Raw genomic sequence first — 10,981 nt, 5'->3', positions numbered from 1 at the left:
AAAAAGAGAAGACAGGGTAGCCAGTGGGATATGTTCAGAACAAGTTTATGGGAGTGTTTAATATTACACCACCATCAGGCATAGCAAACAACACACAGCTTGGGCCAAAGCAAAGTAGATCAAATGCTTGTTTTTAAAAGCATTTGATTTTCAAACTTTGTACCAAAAAAAGAATTCAAGCAGTTATCAAGGAGAAACAAGGATTTTTTTTTTCTCAATTATTTTGCAGTTTAGCTTGGGGAGGGGACATCTTAATCATCTTTAAGGATCCCTTTTAAACCAGGTAGGGAGCTAGAGGTATAGAATATATCTGATGACATAAATCTGAGCAAACGTTTCCATGAAATCAGACCTTATACATTCCATCGTGCAAAACACTCAAATGTGCGGATATTTCTTCCGTGGTCTCGGCGATTCACTCCCTTTGAGTCACAAAGTGCAACCTTCTCCTGGCACTGCTTCAAAGTACTTTGTCCAACTGCAGACACAAAGTGAGGATGAAGCGATTTTTATTGTTATTGTCATCATTAATCCTTTCATTAAGGTCTCCTTTATTCATGTCAACATCCTGCCCCTTTTTCCCCTCCCTCTCTTCTAAATCTCATTCGTTGGGCTGGTTTCTCCAAGCTCTCCCAGCTCAAATTTTAATTAAAGTGAGTCACAAGACTTGAATCTCTAATGAGCTTCTCTTCCAGATGCTGTTAGAAATCAGAGTGACTGCACTCTTTGGTGGTGTTCATTAGTACGGTATTATTTTTGGAATACAACGACCCCTATTTGAAGATGTTTTGCTTTTGGTTGGTATTCAGTTGTGAAACAGCCCCTTTCTCACACTTTGCGTAGACAGAAGCAGCAATGCCACTGAAGATATTGAAATGATACAAACAAAAGATGTAAGGTAGGTTCCTACCTCACCCAGAGAGAGGATACCATTCATTCCGCACCTTTAGAAATGAGGGATCAAAGGAGCGGGGATGCTATAACAACTGGGAGATTTTCAGATGACTGAGATCTCTACTGGGTATCAAAACCTCTTTATTGTTTTTTTTTACCCAATTAATAAACATTTTCTAAAATCAGCCTCTTCTAAAATCAGTGTTTTCTGGGACCTGTGGTGATGACAAGTCATCAGCCAAGCTTTGGCACAGGGCATCTGTGTTCCCACGCTAGGGGTCGCCCTGCTAAGGAATTGGAGATCTCCATCAGCCAGACTTGCAGAAGGAGGAGTGGGTTCTCCCCAAGAGAGAGTGGGTGCTGTATTTGCCCCACATCCTGTTGCAGAATGTGATAGATGGTGAGCACCTCAACAAGCATCTACTCCAAATGGCAATTTTGCAGGTGAGAAGATGCAGGAACAGGTTTCCTCAAGTTCCCAGGGGAGTGGAGGCTGAGGTGGGTGCTGAATTGGTTCTAATGAGCTTGTGCTTTTCCCCATCCAGGGAATTTTCCTGATTCTCTGCACAGCCTCTCACACCAGGCAGTCTCAAGACCAGTCCTTTCTTCCGAAAAGGCATGTTGAAACGAGTTCTAACCTAAAAGCCACACAGAGTGACAGATGACAGCACTCTGTGACCTTGGCCAGTTGCCCACAGTTACTGGAAGAGAATGATTATCAGTTCAAAAAGACCAATATGCTCTCTTTATAACATCACCTGCTTGCAGGCAACCTTTCACCTTTCTCCCCACTCAATTCTTAGCTCAACTGAGACATACTTTTACTTCATCTGGAAAGATTTCAGTATGCATCTCTAAAACTCTACTGGCATAAGTGTTGTTATGTTTTTGAATATGTTTTTTATTATTTAAAGTAAAACATAGTAATTCTTTTACTTTCTTTTGGCTTATTATCTTCCTTTTTTTTGGTTTTGAGCTGGTTTTCAATCTTTTATATTTTTGTCAATAGAGATTTGTAATTGTGTAAATTTCCTTTTGATGACCACTTTATTCTATAGAATCAAATATATGCCATTTTCACTATCATTCTTTTGAAGAAATTTTGTTACTTTGTTTTGTGTATCTTCTTTGACTCAAAAATTATTTACAGAGGTCCAGCTGGTCCCATCCTGCCACCCACCCACCATGAACTCTGCACAGTTCAGCAGTGATACATCTATGACAACACACTGAGGTTAAATGACTTCTATCCAAATACGACCCTGGAAAGGAGGCAGCTCTGGAGGACCCTAAAGACCTCTGAGCTGGATTGAGTAGAGCTGGACTCACAGGCCTCTCTACTGGTCCCAATTTCTAGAAAATTCTAAGATGGAATTATCTTATGCATACTCATGAATAAGCTGCAGCCAGTCTCATCCCCAAGATCAACTGCTCCATGCAGAATTGGCACCAGCTAGAAATCCTCTCCAACTTCACAAAGGCCAAGGTTAGTTACTACATCAACCCCATAGACCTCTTTGAGGTCAACAACCTGCTTGAGTATAGGAACATGACACAGGTGCAGATACCTCTTCCTGCCCCTGCAGGGAAGGCCAAGACAAAGGGGCTGCAGAGTAGCATGGATATTGGTATCAAATATTTAGAGAAGCAGGAGCAGACTTTGGTGACATCATCATGAAGGCAGGCCAGTGTGTCATCAGGCTCCAAATAGTGCATCAGCTGTCAGGAATTACAGCTATGGCACAAGAAGACACATGACATCTGTACGGGCCCAAGCACCCGTACCCTGTTACCCGTGGACCACTAAAACATCAATCTTCAGATAAAGACCAACAAGAGTGCCAGCCAGGTAGGACAGCTCATGGGACCCAGTGGAACATCTATGAACACAGAGGACAAAGAAATGTGCCAAATCTCCATGTCCCTGCAAATGTGTTACACACAGAGCACCAAACAGAGTGACCATGTTTGGCTTAAGTCTGCAAGACTATGACCTCAACTATAAGGCCCAGTTGCCAATGGCGCAGACACCTCTGAGTCCCCAAGCTCAGGAGAGGCCCAGAGTATCCCTCCTACTGCCAGGAGTAGGTAGGCTTCTGAGGTATCTTTGTGGGTATGGAGGTGTTTGTCTCCCTATATCATCATCCCATCTGAGTTTTCAGGTTTTTCTGGGTTTTTCTTTTGTTTCTCTATATAGACTAGTGCTGCTAGCTAGAGATCTGTAGGGGGTGCATTGAGGTTCCTTCCACAGCAGCAAATTTCTCAGCAGGATCTGGACAGAGCTGTAGAGAGATAAGTAAGAAAACTGGGTCTTAAATTATTTGTTATTGCTATTCCCACTCTTAGCTTTTCTATGTTAATCAGTTTATAGTTTCTGTATCCATAGAAGCTTCATAGTTTAATGAATGAGTATTCATTTTTTTCTTTTTCAGGAGAGCAGGGTGTGGATGGTGGAAGAGGTACCAAGAGTGAAGCAAGTCTTCTGGGACAGGGCCCAGCCACCATCCTGAAATATCTGTGGTGTCTTGAGAATGCATTTCTCCATCACCCCTAAACAGCCAACCCTGATTTTTCCTAGGGACCCAGTAGAAAAACAGGCCCAGATGGGACAATAAAGTTCTGAGCAGTTGAGGCAAAACCAGATTCCCTCTCTCCTCCCTCCTCCACTTTTTCCTTTCCAAGTACAGCACAGGGACCCCAATCTGGGGGGACCAGCCCAAACCATATCATGAAATGCCAATTATGGACCGAAGGTGATAAAACCTTTTTACAAATAATAATAATAGCTAAGAGCAAGTCATTTTTTTCTTTTAAAATTTCAGGTGTAAAGGCCTTTGATTCATTATAAATTTCTACTTTTAATGCATTATAAACAAAGAATGTTGTTTTTCTATAATTTCTGTTTCCTGGAATATATTGAGGTTTTCTTTGAAACCCCAGATGCAGTCAGTGCTGTGAAGAATATATATGTACTCACTGTAATTGTTAAGGGGAAGGATGTCCTAAAGGAACTCTGCAGTTTTATGGACTCCACACCCTACTCCAGCTTTCTGGACACTATCCCCTACTCCAGTGATTGGAAACTACAACTCCCAGCAGTACTAGGGAGAGAACTGTGAGGACCTAAGGGCGGAGTTAGCAGGAATTCTGGGACATTTGGGGGATAAATAGGGCGCGATTGCATCTCTCCCTCTCTCGCTTGGGAAACGGCTCAGCAGACGGCGTGACTTAGTGTGTTCAGTCAGCTTAGCCGTAAGGTATTCCAGTTACTTTGTATCGCGCTCTCTTTCCCTGGGTTATTTCCTATTCCTTTCCCCTTTTGTAAATAAACCCGTTACTGACCCTTTTGCGTGTACCTGCAGTATAACTGAGTTGTGAGCACACAGGTGAGGCCCCACAGACAGGTGGCCTAGTCCACTCTGGGCTACCCTGTAACATTATTATGCTTCAGATTTTGACATACAGCTTTAGATTTAGCATATTGAATACAGGTTTTTTTTGTTGTTATTTATTTGATATTTCTTCTATGAGAGTAACATTTTAAAGTCCCCTGTTCTTTGTATCTCCAGAAGTTTCTACTTTGTAAACAGTGTTGATGTGTATTTGGGTATATAGCTACATGAACTATTGACTTCAGCATAATAGAAAGGCTGCATGTGTTTCTTTCAGTGTGTTGTGCTATGAGTTATTCTGTTAATATCTAATAGCAATTCTTAATTCTATTTGTAGTTATACCTTAAATCATTGTCCACACTTTTATTTTTAAACTTTCAAAATCTCTTTGTTTTAAATGTATCTCTTTTGCAAAGCATGGCATTGAATTTTTATCTGTTAACCAATTTGAAATCATAGCATTCATAGCACTGAACTCACCTGTGTCCCACTGAATGATTGAGTTTCTGTGAAGGTTTTTTTTTTTACTTTGTGGTCTGTTTTGTTTGTTTTCTCATTAGCATATCCTTTTGTTATAGAAAGGTTGGCATTTTGGTTTTGAAGGTTGTTATATTTGACTAATTATCTTCATGTCATACTGTTAGTTTCTTGTCCTGTTTTAAAAAAATCACTTGCCTGTTGGTTACCTCCTATAAACAATATTACACCTGACCTGGGCCTCCCTACTAGTGCAGGGGTTAAAGACAGTGCTATCCAGCTATCATCAGCTACAGCAGCACAAGTTCGATCCCTGGTCAGGGAGGTGACCCACATGGTATGGCAGATCTTTCCTGGTCCTCCTGCTGCTCACCTCAGCAGTGTACTTCGTCAATCTGTCTGTTCTGCCACTCTGTCTCTGGGGAATCTTCTCACCCCTCACACCTCTGGCCTCTACCCCCGTTCTGTATGCATAAATAAATAAATCTTTAAAAAAAAGAATCCAGGTTATGCTCTAAAAAGAAAAAAAAGAAAAATAAATGAGCTATGTGAACTCTTCCAGCAGAGTAAAGCAATCAAGCATTGTCAAATGTCAGTTTTGTTGAACAATGAAATCCATGAAGTATTGATGTTGAGAAGCCTGATGACTCTGTGGTTTTTCTCCTTATGGGTGATGTTGCTTCTTTGTGTATTTTCAAGGGATTTTTTTTCCTTTCAAATCCAGTCATTTTACTAGACTGTGCCTGAATGTTGGCATGTTGGGTCAGTTTTCCTAGATATGTGCTATGTTCCAAGCCTTTGTTTTCCTAACTCCAAGAATATTTTAACTTCAAGGATTATTGTCTCCACTCTGCTCCTTTGCTTTAGTCTTCTTTGTGAATTTCTTTTATACATAGGTAGTATCTTCTTCCCATACATTCTCTAGCATTATTTTTGACTATTCTGAAAATATTTCTTCTTGATATTTAAATTTCTCTACTTTCCATCTTCTACCTATCTTAAGGTACTATCCATTGTCATTTGTCTCTTGTGTTCATTTTAGTTCAGTTTTCTTTTTAGAATTTTTTCTTTTACCTCCAGTTATCTTCACCTCTAATTATTTTATGAATGTTAACCTGTTTTTCAATCATTCTTCTCTCTAGTGACCTCACCTCTGAACTTCACTAATTCATTTCTCTATGGTCCTTTTTATGATTTAAAAAGTTACGTGAGCTCATTGGGAATATTAGCGTACACTTCCCTGTGGCCTGGGTCAAGTGTTTCCATTCTGCTTTCAGCATTTGTCAAAAGTAAGGTCATTTTTTTTTCTTTGTATAATGTCTTTGCTTGGAGTCTTTGGCAATTCTTTCCTGTTGCTCATTTTTAAGGGAAATGTCATTTCTTGTACTTTTAGGGATATAAATGGGCCAACTCTTCACAGCTCCAGCTTCCTTCTTGTGTTATTTTTAGGAAGCAATTAAACACATAGTTTCTACTTTCTGATATCTGCCTCCTCTGCTTCCTTCCTCATGGGTCTTGGCATTGCTTTGCCTCTGTTGTCTCTGTCTTGCTCAATTAGAATTCCTTCCTCAGCACTTTTCCTCAGGCGAGAGCTTTTTCCTGGAAGCCATGTTTTATTTGGTTTTCATGTGTTCTCAGGCCCCACACTACTCCAGTTCTTTCAAACATACTGTAGTTTCTTTGCACTCATCCAGAAATTGAATTCTGCAGAAGTCCTCCTGAGTTTCAGCTACTCTGCTCAGACAGCCACTCTGTGTCTTCTCGTGAGTTCTGTGAGAATGAGAGTTCTCACCCTATGTTCGTAGGGGCCTTTTCTTCTGCATAGATATTGATTTATAACTGTCAATGACTTATCTCCACCCACTCACATTTTGGGGCCTGTAAGCTTATTTTTGCACTCAGTATTGACGATGCGATCCATGATTTTTAGTTTTGCTATTGGCTGTTGGTTCTTGATGCTAAACAGGGAAACTGATAATCTGTTCTAGAGTACAGCACAGGAAACATAGCACATGGATAGGTTTATGTATTTGCTAAGGAGTTATAAACTAATGCAGTCATTCTCCCAAATTTGGAAACTACATCAATAGTATACAGGAAGAAAATTAAATATCTCCAGTTACGTTATAGTAATAGAAATATCTACTGTCAAAAGGTTTTGTCTTCTCATCTTTTATGCAAGCAATTTTTTAAAATATGTGTTTTAATTAAGATAACAAAGTATGTACCTTCAAGCCTTTTTCTCACAACAACTGGACACTCACTCAATTTATTACGGAGAAGAAGGATTATGATAACGTTGTTTACCACTGAAAATTGTAGCTGTTTTAGGGGGTGATAGTTCTGTTTCTCTCCTGTTATTCTCTACAGTTTCTCTATTTCTCTTGTGCCTATTCCACTATAATTTCAGATAGTCTGTGTCCATCTTAGCTTTTCACTTGCTGAAGCTCTCAGCCTTAGCTCCCACTAGTAATAAACTCATTTTCCTGACATTTCTTAGTCCAGATTCCATCGAGAAAGGCTGAAAAGAAAGCCGTGCTCATGTGGAAATTTATTAATATAGCAGTTATGCATATGTTTGATAGGCAGAAATCAATCAATAACTTAACTTTACATACCGTAAAAAAAAACTAGAAAAAGCAACAAAGAACAAATGAAAACTAAAAAAAAAAAAAAAACACAGTAAAGATTACCTCAGAGATAAATACAATAGAAAAGATAAAAAGCAACTGAGAAAATCAGCAATCAAGAGTTCGTCCTTCAAGAAGATGGAAAAAATTTAGATACCAGTACACAAAAATTTCTATGCACTAACAATGAACAATATGAAAGGAAATTAAGACAATAATTCCACTCACAATAGCATCAAAAATTAGAAAATAAACATAACCAAGGAGATGAAAGACTTTATTCTGGTAACTACAAATATTGTTCAAAGAAACTGACGAAGACATATATAAATGGAAAGAAAGTTTGTGTTCATAATTGAAAGACTTCAAAATGGTTAAAATATCCACACTGCCCAAAACACTTTAGGGTTTAGTGCAGTCTTTTAAACTAATAATGGTAGGGCCTCCCTAATAATGGGTTAAAGCACTGCACTAAGAAGCTTAAGCAAATTCCACATGAGTTAGATCCCCGGCTGCCCCCGAAGGTGATCCACATGGCATGGCAGACCTCTCCTGACCTGCCCTCTGCTCCCCTCAGCAGTGTACTTCATCGATCTGCCTGTTCTGCTCCCCACTCTGTCCCTGGTGAATCCTCTCACCCTCCACATCTCTGGCCTGTACTCCAGTTCTGTATGAATAAATAAATAAATCTTTAAAATAAATAAATAAAACTAATAATGGTATTCTTTTGCTGAAACAGGAAAAAACATCTAAAAATTTATAGTGTAACACAAAGGACCCTCAAATGGCTCAAACAATTTTGAACAAGAACAAATGTGGAGGCCGTAACTTCCTGATTTCAAAACTTATAAAACAATGGTCATCAAAACAGTGTAATTCTAGCGTAAAGACAGACTTACAGGCCAGTGGAATAGAGACCACAGAAATAAATTCTTATATATATGGTGAAATGATTTTCAAAAAGTGCCATGTCCAATCAATGGTGAAAGTAGAATCTTTAAAAAAAAAAAATGTTGCTGGGTAAACTAGATATTTACTTGCAAAAGAGTGAAGTTGAAAACTTATCTAACACATATTCAAGAATTAAACTGCATCAAAGACTTAAAATATTTAAGAGCTAAAACTCAAAAATATAAAGGAAAATCTTCATGATATTGAATTTAGCAATTTGTCTTAGATACAACAGCAAAAGTATAGGCAGTGAATATAAAAATAGATAAACTGGACTGCATCAAAATGAAAATATATTTGTATCAAGGAATACAATTAACTGGTAAACAGCCAACTTCTGGAATGGCAGGAAATATTTGCAAATCTTGTATCTGATGAGATATTAATATTCAGATTATTAATAACTGCAACTCAACAACAACAAAAATCTAAGAATCTGAGTTTAAAGTGGGAAAATGACTTGCATAGACAGTTCTTCAAGGAAGATATACAAATGAAATCAAAGAAGATACACAAATGGCCAAAAAATATTTCATGAAAAAAATGTTCAATGTCCTGAATCAACAGAGAAAAGTTAGTTAAAACGCCAATTTTACCTCTTACTCATTAGGCTGGCTATTCTCGGTTTTGCCATTCTGCAGCTTTAAGTAACTATAGTTTTAAGTAACACATTTGATGATGTCAGCATTTCTTAACTTCGGCACAATTGATATTTTTGGATCAGATCATTCTTGGCTGCGTCCTATGTGTTTAGTTAAGGCGTTCAACAATATCTTTGGCCTCTACTCAATACTGCCTCTTTTGTGTGGTAATAAAGATGTTACATTTCCATTGGGGGACAAATTTGCATCCAGCTGAGAGCCTTTGGATTAGATCACACAGAAAATGAAGAGCCAGCTCAGTCCATCAGGTATGTGAGAGATTTGAACTTAATGAGAGCAGTCGTAATGTGTTTTGGTTGAAGGAACTGTATGGTGTTACTTTGCACTCACCATTAGCAAGAGACAAAATTGGTCTTCAGAATTCCCTTACACTCCTTTGCTGGATCCCTTTGCACTTTTCTCTACCACCCGACCCCCATCCAATGAGTGCAGTAACTTACCTCTCTTAAAAGACGGTACAGGAACAATATAAAACAATAAATTGAACTGGGGCTTAGGGGACCTGAGTTCTTGTTAATCCTGGCTTTGTCACAACAACCCTGTGGTCCTGGGCATTCAATTAATCATTTTGAGCCTCCATCCCCTCCTCTGCAAAGGTGAATATTGGATCTTTCTGCATTCATTTTCACTAAAGGGTGAATGACCAACACAGTAAGCTTTGTTGGTTGCACATTCGCTGCAAAAGGTACAAAAAAGTAGTTGTACATTTGTTGAAAATGATCCTTTATTATGCAAAGAAACAACTAAACCCAAATGCCAGGCTTCAGAGCCTATATCTGTATAAGATAGGAAAGCATAGATGCTTCTGGAGCATTTATTCAGTCATGGAATTTAAGATTCTCATAGCTTGGAGGTATGTTAGAGAGCACCTTGTCCTACCTTTCATTTTACAAAAAGAGACCCTGAGACCCAGAGAAGGGAGATGACTTATTTTGAATCCAGAGAAGGAAGATAACTTGTTGAATGCTTATTGTCAAGCAGCATCATCAATATGGTATTTTAAGTACTGGGAACTGTGCTTGGGGGAGGTTGTACACATTACTCAGTGTGATGAACTTTTCAGGTCACTTATCTAAAACCATTTAACAAAATCACTCATGTCTCCTGCCCTTGGTGGAATGAAATAACTTATTCCTGATATTCTTCTACCTATTGATAAGTAGGACATGCACAAAAAGATTATTAAGAGATGAGATACTGAAAGATGAAAAAGCCTTCCTAGGTGAGACAAGACATGAAAATTACACAGGATTTTAAACAAGAAAAGACATTACTAAGGAACAGGAGCTACATTAGGACTGAGGCAGAGTGCCTGAGTGGTAAACAGACACCCCTCCAGTTTGGGACGGCAGGACAGTTTGCCGAGATCACGCAAGCGCACAGCCAAGCAGGAATACTGTCTCTGGGGAGACAATGAAACTTTCCGGAAGTTGCTGCGGGGAATGCTGTGGAACTTTCTAGAACACTGGCTAGGATGCTCATCAGGAAATTTCCTGGAAGCTATCCTCAGGTTCTCTTGAACTCATTTTTTTGAAAGCCAGATGAGGTGGCACAAAATTCACCAGAAAGTCACCCATAGAGATGTGGGAAGGTTCCAGGCTTGTCCTGTGCAAATAAGGAGCCAGAAAGAAGCAAAATTTGGGGAACCAAGAAGACCCGCCCCTTCCTCCTGTTGCAATCCTCCAGCGCCCTCTACTGACAAAGAACAGCATCACGATAGTTAGGGAAGGGGAAAAGTTTACACGATTCAGTCCCAATATAACAGGCAGGGTACAGAAGGACAGATTGGGGGTCAGGAGGAAATAAACTGTTCAGCGACACATTCATAAGTCAGAAGCACAATCACTTAGATCACACACACACGCACACACATGCACACACTCTAGGTGGTTGGCTGTCCAGGTAAAAACTATGCAACAAGTATTCCTTTCCTTTAGTTAGTTCACTGTTTCCTCTAGGTGAAAGAATCACTAG

General features: G+C 39.2%; 1 pseudogene; it reads left to right on the top strand.

Moving 5' to 3' along the window:
• Nucleotides 1-2,143: 2,143 nt before the first annotated feature.
• Nucleotides 2,144-10,981, top strand: part of LOC101631325 — a 50,646-nt pseudogene continuing 41,808 nt past the window's right edge.

The sequence above is a fragment of the Condylura cristata genome, unplaced genomic scaffold, assembly GCF_000260355.1.
Source record: "Condylura cristata isolate star-nosed mole 26May11 unplaced genomic scaffold, ConCri1.0 scaffold00002, whole genome shotgun sequence".
In the NCBI taxonomy this organism is placed as follows: domain Eukaryota; kingdom Metazoa; phylum Chordata; class Mammalia; order Eulipotyphla; family Talpidae; genus Condylura; species Condylura cristata.
This window is presented reverse-complemented; position numbering and strand designations above follow the sequence as displayed.